Source organism: Actinia tenebrosa, unplaced genomic scaffold (assembly GCF_029948245.1).
Source record: "Actinia tenebrosa isolate PJP-AT-01 unplaced genomic scaffold, QUT_ActTen_1.0 PGA_scaffold4__44_contigs__length_22323623, whole genome shotgun sequence".
NCBI lineage: Eukaryota > Metazoa > Cnidaria > Anthozoa > Actiniaria > Actiniidae > Actinia > Actinia tenebrosa.
The window spans coordinates 21,573,156-21,586,201 of record NW_028292581.1 but is presented as its reverse complement, the minus strand read 5'-3'; the positions used below and the strand labels follow the sequence as shown (position 1 = coordinate 21,586,201).

The window sequence follows — 13,046 nt, the reverse complement described above, 5'->3', positions numbered from 1 at the left end:
GGCTGAGAACGAAGAACGAGTTCCCGTTCACAATGTTACTCAAGCTCAGGCCTTGCTACAAGGTGGACAACCTGAACCGCTAGACCTGGCTCCTGTCGCTGGTGCTGACCCGATCAACAACAACTCGAGGTTAAGTTCTATCTAGTTCTAAGACCTTCTAGGTCCCCACGTGTTTTAATTTACCTAATGTCGGTTGCCTTAAGTTGCCTCACAATATGTTTTGCTGAGTATTTTTTTCTCATATTCACCCGCCAATTTCGGTTTATTTAGTTTGCTTTCATGGTACTATAACATAAGTGAAGTTGCCTCGCACAATATTTCTTAGCGTTTTCTTCATATTATCCTCAACTTCGGTTTGAGTTCTTCTTGCAGTAATTTTCGATGTAGTTTGGCCTCGTCAGTATTTTGAGTGCTTTGTTTTACATTCGCCTCAACTTCAGTTGAGTGATTTTCGCGGAAAATTTAAATTGTTGCCTCGCAAGTGATTTTGCTCGAGTGCTTTGTTTTATATTTGCCTCGACTTCAGTTGTTGAGTGCTTCTCGCAGAAAATTAGATGAAGTTTCGCACATTATTTTGCTCGAGTGTTTTGTTCTATATTCGCCTCAGCTTCGGTTGAGTGCTTTTTGCGGTTATATTAAAATCGCAAATGATTTTACTTGAGTGCTTTGTGCGAGATCATGACGTAACAGACTATGAACTTAATTTGCATATTCGCACGTGTAAATCGAGAGAGAGAGAGAGAGAAAAAGAGGGAAGAATAGTAAGTCGAGACGGATAGTTTGTGTTAACATAAATAAATAAATCACTTTTTATTTAAGTGTTTAGTCGTTCTAGTGCTTTCGCACTAATTGGGGACACTTTTCACTCACACGCACTACCACTACATTTAATATTCTATGCACACAACGCTCAACTCACATGTTGATTTTTATGCATGTAAAGAAAAGAATCGAAAATACAACACAGCTAAGTCGAATGCTGCTTAGTTTATTCAAGGAAACAAAGATAAAGAAAGAATCGAAAATACAACATGCTTTGCTAAATTTCGCTCATGCATGACTTGTATTTGCTTCGTCCTTTAATTGTTGAGTGTTTCTCTTTGTTCAAAACTTCGGTTTCTCGAGGTCCTTTATAATGCATGAATTCTAATTTGCCTGGTATATTTTGCTGCTGATTTATTTCTCTTTGACTATAATTCAATAATGGTGTTGCTAGATATACAGCGTGTTGTTTTAACTTCGCGAAAGTGCTCATTTTCGTTCACTGTTGGTAGTTCAGTCGTGTTTTTGTTTAGTTGGTATGCGACAACCGTTTCGTTTCTCTTTAGCGCACACATGCATTGCGGTCTGGTTCGTTTTCCTGGTCTTCGGATTTAACTTGCTGCCCATACGTTTTTTATTATGAAATGTTGATTTTCTTCGCTCTTTAGAATGGTCGGGCTCTCTTCTAATCCACATGTTGGTTAGCGGATTTCATGCTGTCGGTGTGCCCCTTGGGTTGTTTTGGGCTCTTCCCTTTTGTTCTCCCATCTTCAGCTTTTCCATGGCAGTTTGAAAGGGAATCTAAGGCCTAGGGCAAACGTCGAACTTTCCATGCACTGAACTCATCAAAAGCATTGGATATCATGTGATAATGAGGCGGCATTCTTTGATGTAATTAAGTTCGGTGCATGGAAAGTTCGACGTTTGCCCTAGACCTTATTCTCTGTCGGTCTACTGACATTCAGGCTGCAAATCCCCTGGGTATTTTCCTGCCTAGCGCTCATGCCCGTTCTGTTTCCTTTTGCAGTCTCGTGTTTCTTCCAAGTCATCTTTCTCGTTCCCTGAATGAATGGGAAATTGTTGTTAAAGCTCTAGCGGGTCGTGAAACATTTTGATGGCACAGCCCTTTTGTAACCTGGGTATGGCAGCCAATAACTCTCACCTGGATTCAGTGTTCATTGACTCTGTGCTAGCTGGTCAGCGGTCCGAAGATGCCTCCAGGCTTGCGTTCCGAAAGCCTTCTCAGTTTGTCGCGGGTGAATTACACAACTTGCTGGCTCTTTCTGGAGCCCAATTGGGGAAAGTAATGTTTCATGTTGGCTGGCGGAACCTTCAGACAGCATCCTTCTACCTCAAGCTTGCCAATGTCCTGCGCCCCGGCGGTCCACTGGAACTGCTTGCTTCGGACGACCCGTTCGTCAATTCGTCTACATCGCAGTACTCTGATTTCAATGTCCTAAAGAATTTCGTCACAGCTTTTCCTTGTTTAAAGAAACCTTAGATTCTCGCTCATCACAATTTCTTACGATAAACCACGTCACTTATACAGGGCTGTCAACCCCCGAGATATTCAAATCTGGAGAATTGATAGAGAAGGGCATGACGTCACAGCGCGTCAAAAAGCGTGCAAAAAGACGTCTTTCGCTTTGTAACATTTGATGTGAGTGGTTTATTTCTGACCAATCAGATTATCGCTTATATTACAATGGCCTGCTTGCAAGGACAGTATATGAGGAACGTTTTGATTTTGTTAGCGATGTAAAATAACACCAACGACATGAAATAATTGGAATTTTATGGTTGTGAAAGTCTAGTCTCACAAGACAAGAAATGGTGAGCTTCGGGGACTATCCGGGAGATTTGATACTCTAATCTGGAGACCGGGAGACACGGTCCAAAATCTGGAGACTCCCGGTTTATCCGGGAGAGTTGACAGCCCTGCTTATATCCAATGGGCGTTGTTCCTTTGTTAAGGTTGGGGCTTTAGAATGGGTGGTAGGTTTGGGGATTGTCTCCATATTTTCATTGGGTTTAGGGTACCGTTCCAGAAGTTGACTTGCCTTCGCGGTGTCATCTTGCCCCTTTCACCGTCGTCGTACGAAGATCGTGTTTGGTTGACCCGCCCTGTTTTACCCACACTGTTAAGTTTCCTTTTCCTTCATGTAACCGAATGCAGTCGTTGTTCACTCCCACTCTTAGTTAGACGAGCGTGAAAGGGACTGATGCAAACAGTATACTGTTCTAGCTCTTGTGGGATATAGCAACGGTAACTAAGAGGAGTCGGAACCATGAATCCACCCATCAACCGGGATGAGGGACGGCGGAACAGTTCTTAAAGTGGAGACTCCCCCAGCCCCCGTCTCCGCCGTCCATGATCAACCGGTTGTACCATATTTGATTTGTCATCAAGGGTAATGCATACGATGTCACATTTCGATTCAATTCAATTCCATATATTTTATTCACACACTTGTCTTTATAGAGTTGAATAACAAATCATAATTGTTTATATTTAAAATTTATAATAGATTTTATAGAAAGATATATAAATAATAAACATAACTATTGGTCTATCTGTGGTTCTATACCATGATACCTTGCGCGTCACATCACATGGCGTCTATCTTGCTGGCAGAATTGGTTTATGTTGCTCAAACTTGATTGTTAATAACACTGAAAACTTCAGGTATTTAAAGATATATTATGTGAAATTATAATTTTAGAAATACTTTTAATTATTTTATAGCATTGAGAGACTAATAACCCTATGTTAACCGCTACATTTTCTCTTATCAATGCTTCTTGAAAATGGCGGGCGTTTTGGGAGCTGGCGTTTGGAAGGGAAGCTTGCAAACTTATTACGAGACGGAAAAGGTCTTATTATTTTAGCCTATTGAAACTTAAGTTATTGGGCTTACTAAGTATCTAATACAGGCCAGGTTTTTCATAAATAATTGATTTTTGATGATGAATTGTGTGAGCAAAGACTTATTTTGATAAAATTTTACGACCGAAAACCATGTCCGGGCTGCCTAGGTTTTTTCTATATTCAATTTATTTTGATAGCTGAAGTTTAATATTTCTTATAACATTTTCCCGAGAGAGATATTAATAAATTACTGAAAAAGAGAATTGGGTTGCCTGCGTTTTTTTGACACCTTAGGTGTGAAATTTCACGCCTTTAACATGCAATTTGGAAAGAAAATTATATGAATATCTTTATTATCAAGTCACTTCTAGAATACACTTGTTTCAATAAAGTTAGTCACCTGAAAAAGCTACACAACTGAGACCAACAAGGATTATGGGTAGATATATTTTACATGTTTTAACTGCTTGATAACTATTCTCACTGCATACATAATTGTATGTCACGTAGGAATTTAGCAACCCCCCAATTATGTACATTGGAGTTTGTGTAGTGCGGGTGTAATGCTTTGAGACCCCTCCATGTATAAGCACCACACCCAGATCCTTGAATCATTCTGTCGGAAGGTGCCTAAGGAGAGAGAAGAAGATTCACCCCACCCACCTCCCCTGGTGGTGGTTGACAATGCATCACATGCTTTTCGCATGCTCATTGGCAGCAGTCGTGGTCACCTTCCATATCTTAATTCCCGTGGCTCGGTAATGAGTATGCAGTGAGGATAAAATACTGATGATGGACTGGAGATCTTATACCAGTTACAAGAGCATCCTCGACTGCTGCAGTTTGTGTGGAAACCTTTACTTGTTGAATACTTCCCATGATTCTCAGCGATCACTGCTTTCTAGGTTTTTGTTGACTAACTTTATTGAAATAAGTGTTTACTGAATACAATTTAAACAAATGTTGTCCAACTGACACCCACTTAAGCCACTCCAGGTGCCTTAATAGCGGGGCTAGAGTTAGACTGGTTTGAGCGTGTTTGTGATCACAAATCCATTTTAAGGATGGACCATTTGATTTTTGAGGGGGTTGGGGGTTGGCAATTCGAGCACAGCTTTAAATTGTTAAGGATTTCCACCTAGATCACATAAGAAGGGTCATGTTTTGGTGACCTGGTTGCTCCTCATTAAGAGGAAAAGTTCCTTTCCTTAAGAGAGTCGGGAATACGAAGAAATTGTAACTCATCAAACAAAGCGTTCTTGACGAACCACAATTCATGCTCCTTTTGACTCAGTAGTGGAGGGTCCTTCTGCACTACTGCACTACTGTCGGGATTGCCAATATGAACCTTGAGGTAACTTGTCGATTCTAGAATTTTTGTGAGGGAGACCCATGAGTTCAATTCTTTGCTGTAACTCTTTGCTTTTTGACAAAGCATCCAAAACTGGACATCAATGCAAAAACTGAGGGGAGAAGTCTGCTTTCCAAATATAGCATTTATTAACAAAATATTAAAACACTCATTAATAATTCATAAGCTTATGGTCCAATTGGGGCAACCATACACGTCACGTGCATGAACCTTTATACCCGATAAAGTCCTCTTCATTAGTATTAAAGTGATTTTATATAAAGACACATGTGTCTTTATATAAAGACACATGTGATCTTTATATAAAGACCACTCGAATACTATGAGGATGACTTCATCAGGGATGAAGTATGCATCCAAGTTTAGATGAAGACATAAAGCTTCATCAAGGTCATAGTCAACCCTAATGATCTTTGACTAACGTGCCTGTCTTTGCCTTGGCACGCAATATCCAACGCGTGGGAGCTTCTATCGAATCTGGTTGCGCATGCCCATGACGTCAAATCTCTATCGAAGTATAAAAATCCATGTTCGTGACGTGTATGGTGGCTCCAGCTGAGCCAAAATCTTATAAATTGTTCATGAGTGTTTTAAGCAGTTCAAAAAACTCGTAGATCGCGTTTTATCTGGCATAAAAGCACTCGGCTACGCCTCATGCTTTTATACCTGATAAAACACTCCTACTCGTTTTTTAAAGACTATGTAATTAACCTGAATTTACTTGATTTTTAATTAATATGTTATGAATTGAAAAAAATGATTTTAAAGATGTATTAACTGAATATGGTTAATTAATAACAATAATTTATTCACTTATTTTGTGCGCATTCCATACAATGATCATGCGCGCATTACATTAATAATAAATGTAACTATTTAACTATTTACAAATGAAATGAATAAATAAATATTAATATATACTGAAAATAAAATATGCATCTTGTGTTTATGAAGAACATCAGCAACACGAGAGGTGTAAAGGAGATAGCTCAGTCTTCCTCTGATGAAAAAGCAATGTTGTTACTGGGGATTTCATGGCTCAACGTCGTCATCTGCAGAAGGTTGTTTGAAATTTCCTGTTGTGGAAATTATCGCTTTTTAGTGGCCATTTTTCAGATTCTCTCCTACATGCAGGACACCTTTAAAACTGTGGCATTGCATGCAATTTCCCTCGATGTCCTCAGGTTTTATCATTTTATGCACAATATTAACATATCTGGACACCAGGAGAAACCGCTTGTCATTAAGTGTTCAGTACATTTGGTGTTCTTCCTTAGTTGGAACCTCAATGCTCAAAAACTTGTTTTTTCTCTGGAAGATTTCTTTTTGTTTGCGGTATTTTGCAATCCAAGTGAAATAGGGGTCATCATCTTTGTTTAACTTCGGTTATTACTTTTCAAACACAGCTTGAAAGTAGACACTATTAAACTCGGGGGTCGGGTTATTATACTATTGTCAATGGTATCTTTCCTAATTTCGTCTAGTATATACGTCACCATTTTCCATGCATCTTGTGCCTTTTGAGATATACTATTGTTATGTACTTTTCTTTGCATCAGAGGAAATAAACGAGCAATATGGTTATGAAGACCATCTCCTGTGTCAAGATCTATAAAAGACTAATTCAACCAGTCAGCAGTGCTTATATATCACTGAATTGCCATGGACTCAATTGGTGATTGTATTGAACTCTTCCTTTGCCTGTCAGCTGCTCTTTCAGCTTATTCACCTGTCCTTCAAAGGCTCGTAGTACAGCCTATCGTATAATTAAATAATCATGAGATAAGTGTTCTTACAGTTAAAGAAAAAATTAGCATTAGATGATTCCTCAGCTGGTGTGTAGCTCAGACTCACCTCTACTACTGTGGGCTGACACTGACTCACACGCACTTCATTAGATTACATTCTATATTTTGATACACACCTCTGTGAAAGTAACTGAAACATCGGTTTAGTATTTGATAAACAACATGGAGAGAAAAAACTTACTTTTTGCACAGTGGGGCTGGTTTCATTTTCTTAGTTTCCCAAGGACTCTCACTTACTAGTAACTACGTGGTCATTGAGGCCGTATTTTGTTATATTTTGAGGTTAATTAAGCGAGAAACAACGAGAATTGTGACCCCCATTTTTTATTGCATTTTGCATATTTGAAAGGTCCATGGTGCAATGAACAACTAAAGTTGGGAAAAATGACATTTCTCCTATTTCAAGAGAATCACCTTAAGAGGTTACCTTCAAAGACATTGTGTAAGTTGAGTTGGCTATCAAGCACAGAGTAGGTGCTGTCTGATGAAATTATTAGAACAGCAGTTTCTTCATCAACTCTGATGTGGGTGCTTGATCCTAGAACCAATAATGGTGGGTTGGAACCTGGCTGCAAGCCATAAAGCTTAAAAATAAGGAAATAAATTGATTCTGAATATGTATGTATCTCAGGCCTTTGTGTTATGTCCATAACTTTTTTGATGTCATCCTGTTCAAAATTTCACTTTGGCACGACATATCTCACCATGTGATATAAAGTTTCCCTATAAATCACAACCAAGGTTTTAAGGACCTTCATGGCATTGTTCGCGCACATCCTAGAAATGTTGCATGCACTCTAAGACAAAATTATCTACTATACTAAAGAAGTTCAAGCTCAGGACATCAGGGTGGCTTTAACGGGAAGATGTTGGGAGGCCAATTTTTCAACAAAAGAGTCTGTAAATTTTGGACTGTGGAGACGCCATTTTGTGTTTGGTTTGCTGCATGTGGCCTCGTTGTCCTGTTAAGATTCGTGACGTCAAAAGCAATATGGCTGTCGTGTGACAAAAGCGAATGTTTTATAAATTAGTGAAACACACTTCTTTTTTATAGCTTCTGATTCCTCCAACATTTAATCTAAATCTTTAATCCGCAAAGGTTGCCCATCACTACAGATATACGATAATGTAAATCATGATCACGAAAAAAGAAAAACAAAGATAATGCTGTAGTAATAAAAAATAATACAATAATTACAATAATTAAAACAGATCTTGATGAAAAAAGATAATACTGGTAATCATTGTAATCATAGTAATTAGAATCAATAATTATAAATAGACTAAGGATCTTTTCTGAAGATACTGATTTCTCTTACTTTGGTAACAAAACAGAAGAAGTATTTGAAGGTTTTCCTGGTCTATCTTTGAATGACACTGGCGGTGCTATGCTCTTTGCATATAGTTGGCCAGGTCCTTGTTGGAAGGATAGAACCGACACCTTGTTTTTGAGGGAGGCTTACGTGTAGTAAACAACTCTTCATTTCGGTCACGTTTCTCGCTCGTATTGTCAGTTCCTGTATTTTTCCGATATTTCGTGGATTGACTGATTCCCTGATGCCAGCTGCCTAGAAGTTGAGTTGCATGTTGCATGTTCTTCATTAACGTTCAAAGTGTGAGTATAAATAACAATTGTGTGAAATCATTGAAGAATAGCATTTCAAAGGCATACAACTTTCAAGTAGGTTTCTATTAGGAAATTCCAAAACTTTTGCCTTTGAACGATACTGGTGAATTCTGAGGTCGTTACACTTGACTGACTTGACTTACCTTCCAGAGAGCTTCCATACAGCTTCTCTTTCTTAAACACAATCAATCTACTGCATGTTTCTTCTTCGTAATCTTGCAGTGTCTGCAGTACAGCCGCATTACTTAAAACATAACCTTTGAAAGGTCAATCCCAAGAGCACATGCTCTAAAGCATGATCCTTGTAGCTCGTTTCTGGATTTGTTAAAGTTTGTCAGATAGAACATTGGTCAATGAAGAGTGCCACACAGGATGCGTATTCAACAAGAGGTCATCCAAAACAGCAGTATACAGAACAGGGAAGAACACAAAGTAATAATCAAAAATATTCAATCTGAAAATGGATCAAAATACAAAACGAGCATTTATTTTTAGCAAAAAAAAATTAACAAACCTGCCATCTTGACCTTGTATTCAAAACACGTGGATCAGTCATTCCTAGGTGTCGACTGCTGACTTGACAGGCTAACCGTCCCATTTGCCATTCCCGGTAGGGTGTGACCATCTTTGTGTGTTTTGCCCTTCACATGCTACTTTAGATCTATTGCTGCAAGTATATTAGTAAATGGTTTGCATATCTGTCATCTCAATCATGCACGTGAAAATTGAAGTCACCAATTAACAGAATATGTCCTGGATGCTCAGCCAGTACTTGCTCCAATAACCGTTAAAACTCTTCATAAAATAAGGCATAGTTAGATTCAGGTGGCCGATAAATTATTAGGATTCTTAAGTAAACACAGCCTCGGACCCGTACATCCATGAGCTCAAAGGTCTCTAAAGACTGATAAATTGTGCTGTTGATCTCAAGTCGGTCTTTATACAGTGATGAGGGTTGTAAAGAAACAGATATCCAGCAGGACACAGGGTTCCCATTTCTACAGCATCAGAGTGCCCGCCAAGGAACCAGGTTTCAGTTAATGCTAGCACATCAATATCATTTTCGATGGTAAAGTCCTTAATCATCATTAATTTTTTCTTAGCTGATCTAACAATCAGGTGAGAGAGACGTTAACATACTCCCCTTTCCACTCTAACATTGTTGTTAACACGTTGAACTGGGACAAGGGTATTAGCAACGCACGATCAATTGTTCTGTGATCTGCATGGTGTGTTGCATAGCCATACGGGAATTTGTAGATAAGAGTGATTAGACTGCTGTTTAAGGCCGTTGGAACGGATGGTTATGCAATTAGACAAATTATGTTGGCAAAGAGTAGAATGTTGCACATGTCGGCGAGTAGTTGACCTGACCATAATTCTACCATTAACAGACTCTGGACCGATTAGTGCGTAAACATCGCCACTAAGCTGGATTGAGAGAGGCATATAGTTAAATGTAGCATCAGAGTTAACATAATAGGAGATGCAGCATGCAAACCATTTCTTCTTCTTTAGTAGTAATTTTGGCACTTCATTTATAATAATGGGACAAACAAAATTAAGCTCCACTATTGTTATTATCAGTAATGATTATCCATTATCATTGTTATTATCCATTGTCCAAGGGGCATCCCCACGAATGACATCACATACATCGATATGCAAATTTTAAGACTTTTGGAAGTGAAGGAAGGCCAAAAAGAAAAATCGCTTCTCCTCGATGACAAGGACCACATTTGCATAGAACATGAAGCATTCCACCATCCATAGCTTTGTCCAGGCTTTCTTCTTTGTCCATGTTTATTCAATGGAATACTGAAGCGTTCTACTTGTACGTGTAAAGTATATTTAGCATAGATAGCTGACTATAACCTATGATTTCTTTCTTTCTTTTATTTACCTTTTCATCATTACTATATGATTTCTTTCCTTTTGTCAGATCTTCTTTACACTATTAACTTGTTTACTTCGGTGAATATTCTAAAGCAGAATAGAAACGACTTCAGACATTATAGTTTGAAATGTGAAGAGAAGGAGGACAAGAACAAGTACCAGACGCTTGCTTCGCTTTCGATAATTCTCTCCTTCATCCATGTTTATTCAATGGAATATTGAAGTTTTCAAAATACTGTTAACTTGTTTCCTTTAGTGAATATTCTAAAGCAGAATAGAAACGACTTCAGACTTTATAGTTTGAAATTCGAAGAGAAGGAGGACAAGAACGAGTACCAGACGCTTGCTGCGCTTTTGATAATGCTCTTCCTTAAATGGTCAACTCTGTCATTCGAAATTTTGCAGCTTTTTTCCACTTCTCCTTTAAATTCTTAGACTCAGACACTAGTAAACCGTCCCAACCAGGTAACCTGGTCTACCCTGACACTTCGGCCATGTTTATTCAAAGCAATACTGAAGCGTTCAACATAGTACGTATTAAGTATATGTAGCATGGATAGCATGCTGACTATGACCTCTGATTTCTTTCCTTTTTTCAGATCTTCTTTACACTGTTAACTTGTTTACTTCAGTGAATATTCTAAAGCAGAATAGAAAAGACTTAAGACTTTATAGTTTGAAATGCGAGAAGGAGGACAAGAACGAGTACCAGACGCTTGCTTCGCTTTCGATAATTCTCTTCTTTGTGCATGTTTATTCAATGGAATATTGAAGCGTTCAACATACTGTTTACTTGTTTACTTCAGTGAATATTCTAAAGGAGAATAGAAAAGACTTAAGACTTTATAGTTTGAAATGCGAAGAGAAGGAGGACAAGAATGAGTACCAGACGCATGCTTCGCTTTCGATAATGCTCTTCTTCGTCCATGTTTACTCAATGGAATATTGATGCGTTAAACATACTAATAAATTGTTTACTTAAGTGAATATTTTAAAGCAGAATAGAAACGACTTCAGACTTTATAGTTTGAAATGCGAAGAGAAGGAGGACAAGAACAAGTACCAGATGCTTGTTTCGCTTTCGATAATGCTTTTCCTTAAATGGTCAAAACTGTCGTTAGAAATTTTGCAGCTTATTTCCATTTCTCCTTTAGATTGTTAGACTCGGACACTAGTAAACCGTCCCAACCAGGTAACCTGGTCTGCCCTGGCACTTCGGCCGTGTTTACTCAAAGCAATACTGAAGCGTTCAACATAGTCTGTATTAAGTATATGTAGCATGGATAGCATGCTGACTATGACCTCCGATTTCTTTCCTTTTTTCAGATCTTCTTTACACTGTTAACTTGTTTACTTCAGTGAATATTCTAAAGCAGAATAGAAAAGACTTAAGACTTTATAGTTTGAAATGCGAGGAGAAGGAGGACAAGAATGAGTACCAGACGCATGCTTCGCTTTCGATAATTCTCTTTTTCGTCCATGTTTATTCAATGGAATATTGATGCGTTAAACATACTCTTAACTTGTTTACTTGAGTGAATATTCTAAAGCAGAATAGAAATGACTTCAGACTTTATAGTTTGAAATGCGAAGAGAAGGAACACAAGAACGAGTACCAGACGCTTGCTTCGCTTTTGATAATGCTTTTCCTTGAATGGTCAACACTGTCATTAGAAATTTTGCAGCTTATTTCCACTTCTCCTTTATATTCTTGGACTCGGATACTAGTAAACCGTCCCAACCAGGTAACCTGGTCTAGGTACACTGTTAACTTGTTTACTTCAGTGAATATTCTAAAGCAGAATAGAAATGACTTCAGACTTCATAGTTTCAAATGCGAGGAGAAGGAAGACAAGAACGAGTACCAGACGCTTGCTTCGCTTTCGATACTACTTTTCCTTGAATGGTCAACACTGTCGTTAGAAATTTTGCAGCTTTTTTCCACTTCTCCTTTAGATTGTTAGACTCGGACACTAGTAAAGTGTCCCAACCAGGTAACCTTGTCTGCCCTGGCACTTCGGCCGTGTTTACTCAAAGCAATACTGAAGCGTTCAACATACTCTGTATTAAGTATATCTAGCATGGATAGCATGCTGACTATGACCTCTGATTTCTTTCCTTTTTTCAGATCTTCTTTACACTGTTAACTTGTTTACTTCAGTGAATATTCTAAAGCAGAATAGAAAAGACTTAAGACTTTATAGTTTGAAATGAGAGGAGAAGGAGTACAAGAACGAGTCCCAGACGCATGCTTCGCTTTCGATAATTCTCTTTTTCGTCCATGTTTATTCAATGGAATATTGATGCGTTCAACATACTCTTAACTTGTTTACTTCAGTGAATATTCTAAAGTAGAATAAAAACGACTTCAGACTTTATAGTTTGAAATGCGATGAGAAAGAGGACAAGAACGATTACCACACGCTTGCTTCGCTTTCGATAATTCTCTTCTTTGTCCATGTTTATTCAATGGAATATTGATGGTTCAACTTGATGTTAACTTGTTTATATTAGTGAATATTCTAAAGCAGAATAAAAACGACTTCAGGCTTTATAGTTTGAAATGCGAAGAGAAGGAGGACAAGAACGAATACTAGACGCTTGCTTCGCTTTCAATAATTCTGTTCTTCATCAATGTTTATTCAATGGAATATTGATGCGTTCAACATTCTGTTAACTTGTTTACTTCAGTAGATATTCTAAATCAGAATA

The 13,046-nt window shown here is 38.2% G+C and overlaps 1 protein-coding gene and 1 long non-coding RNA gene across 2 annotated transcripts in view; one reads left to right on the top strand and one right to left on the bottom strand.

The window, feature by feature from the left end:
* The first annotated feature begins 3,344 nt into the window (after positions 1–3,344).
* Positions 3,345–13,046, top strand: part of LOC116304663 (delta-actitoxin-Avd2b 2) — a 45,157-nt gene continuing 35,455 nt past the window's right edge. Inside the window, exon 1 of the mRNA XM_089036917.1 lies at positions 3,345–3,448. The gene's annotated coding sequence lies outside the window, so the exon portion shown is untranslated. The remainder of the gene's footprint in view (positions 3,449–13,046) is intronic.
* LOC116304665 (uncharacterized) lies at positions 5,945–7,609 on the bottom strand. The gene is made up of 3 exons (XR_004198082.2): positions 7,239–7,609; positions 6,858–6,941; positions 5,945–6,759 (listed from the first exon to the last, which is right to left on the bottom strand). It is a non-coding gene; the product is annotated as an uncharacterized LOC116304665 (long non-coding RNA).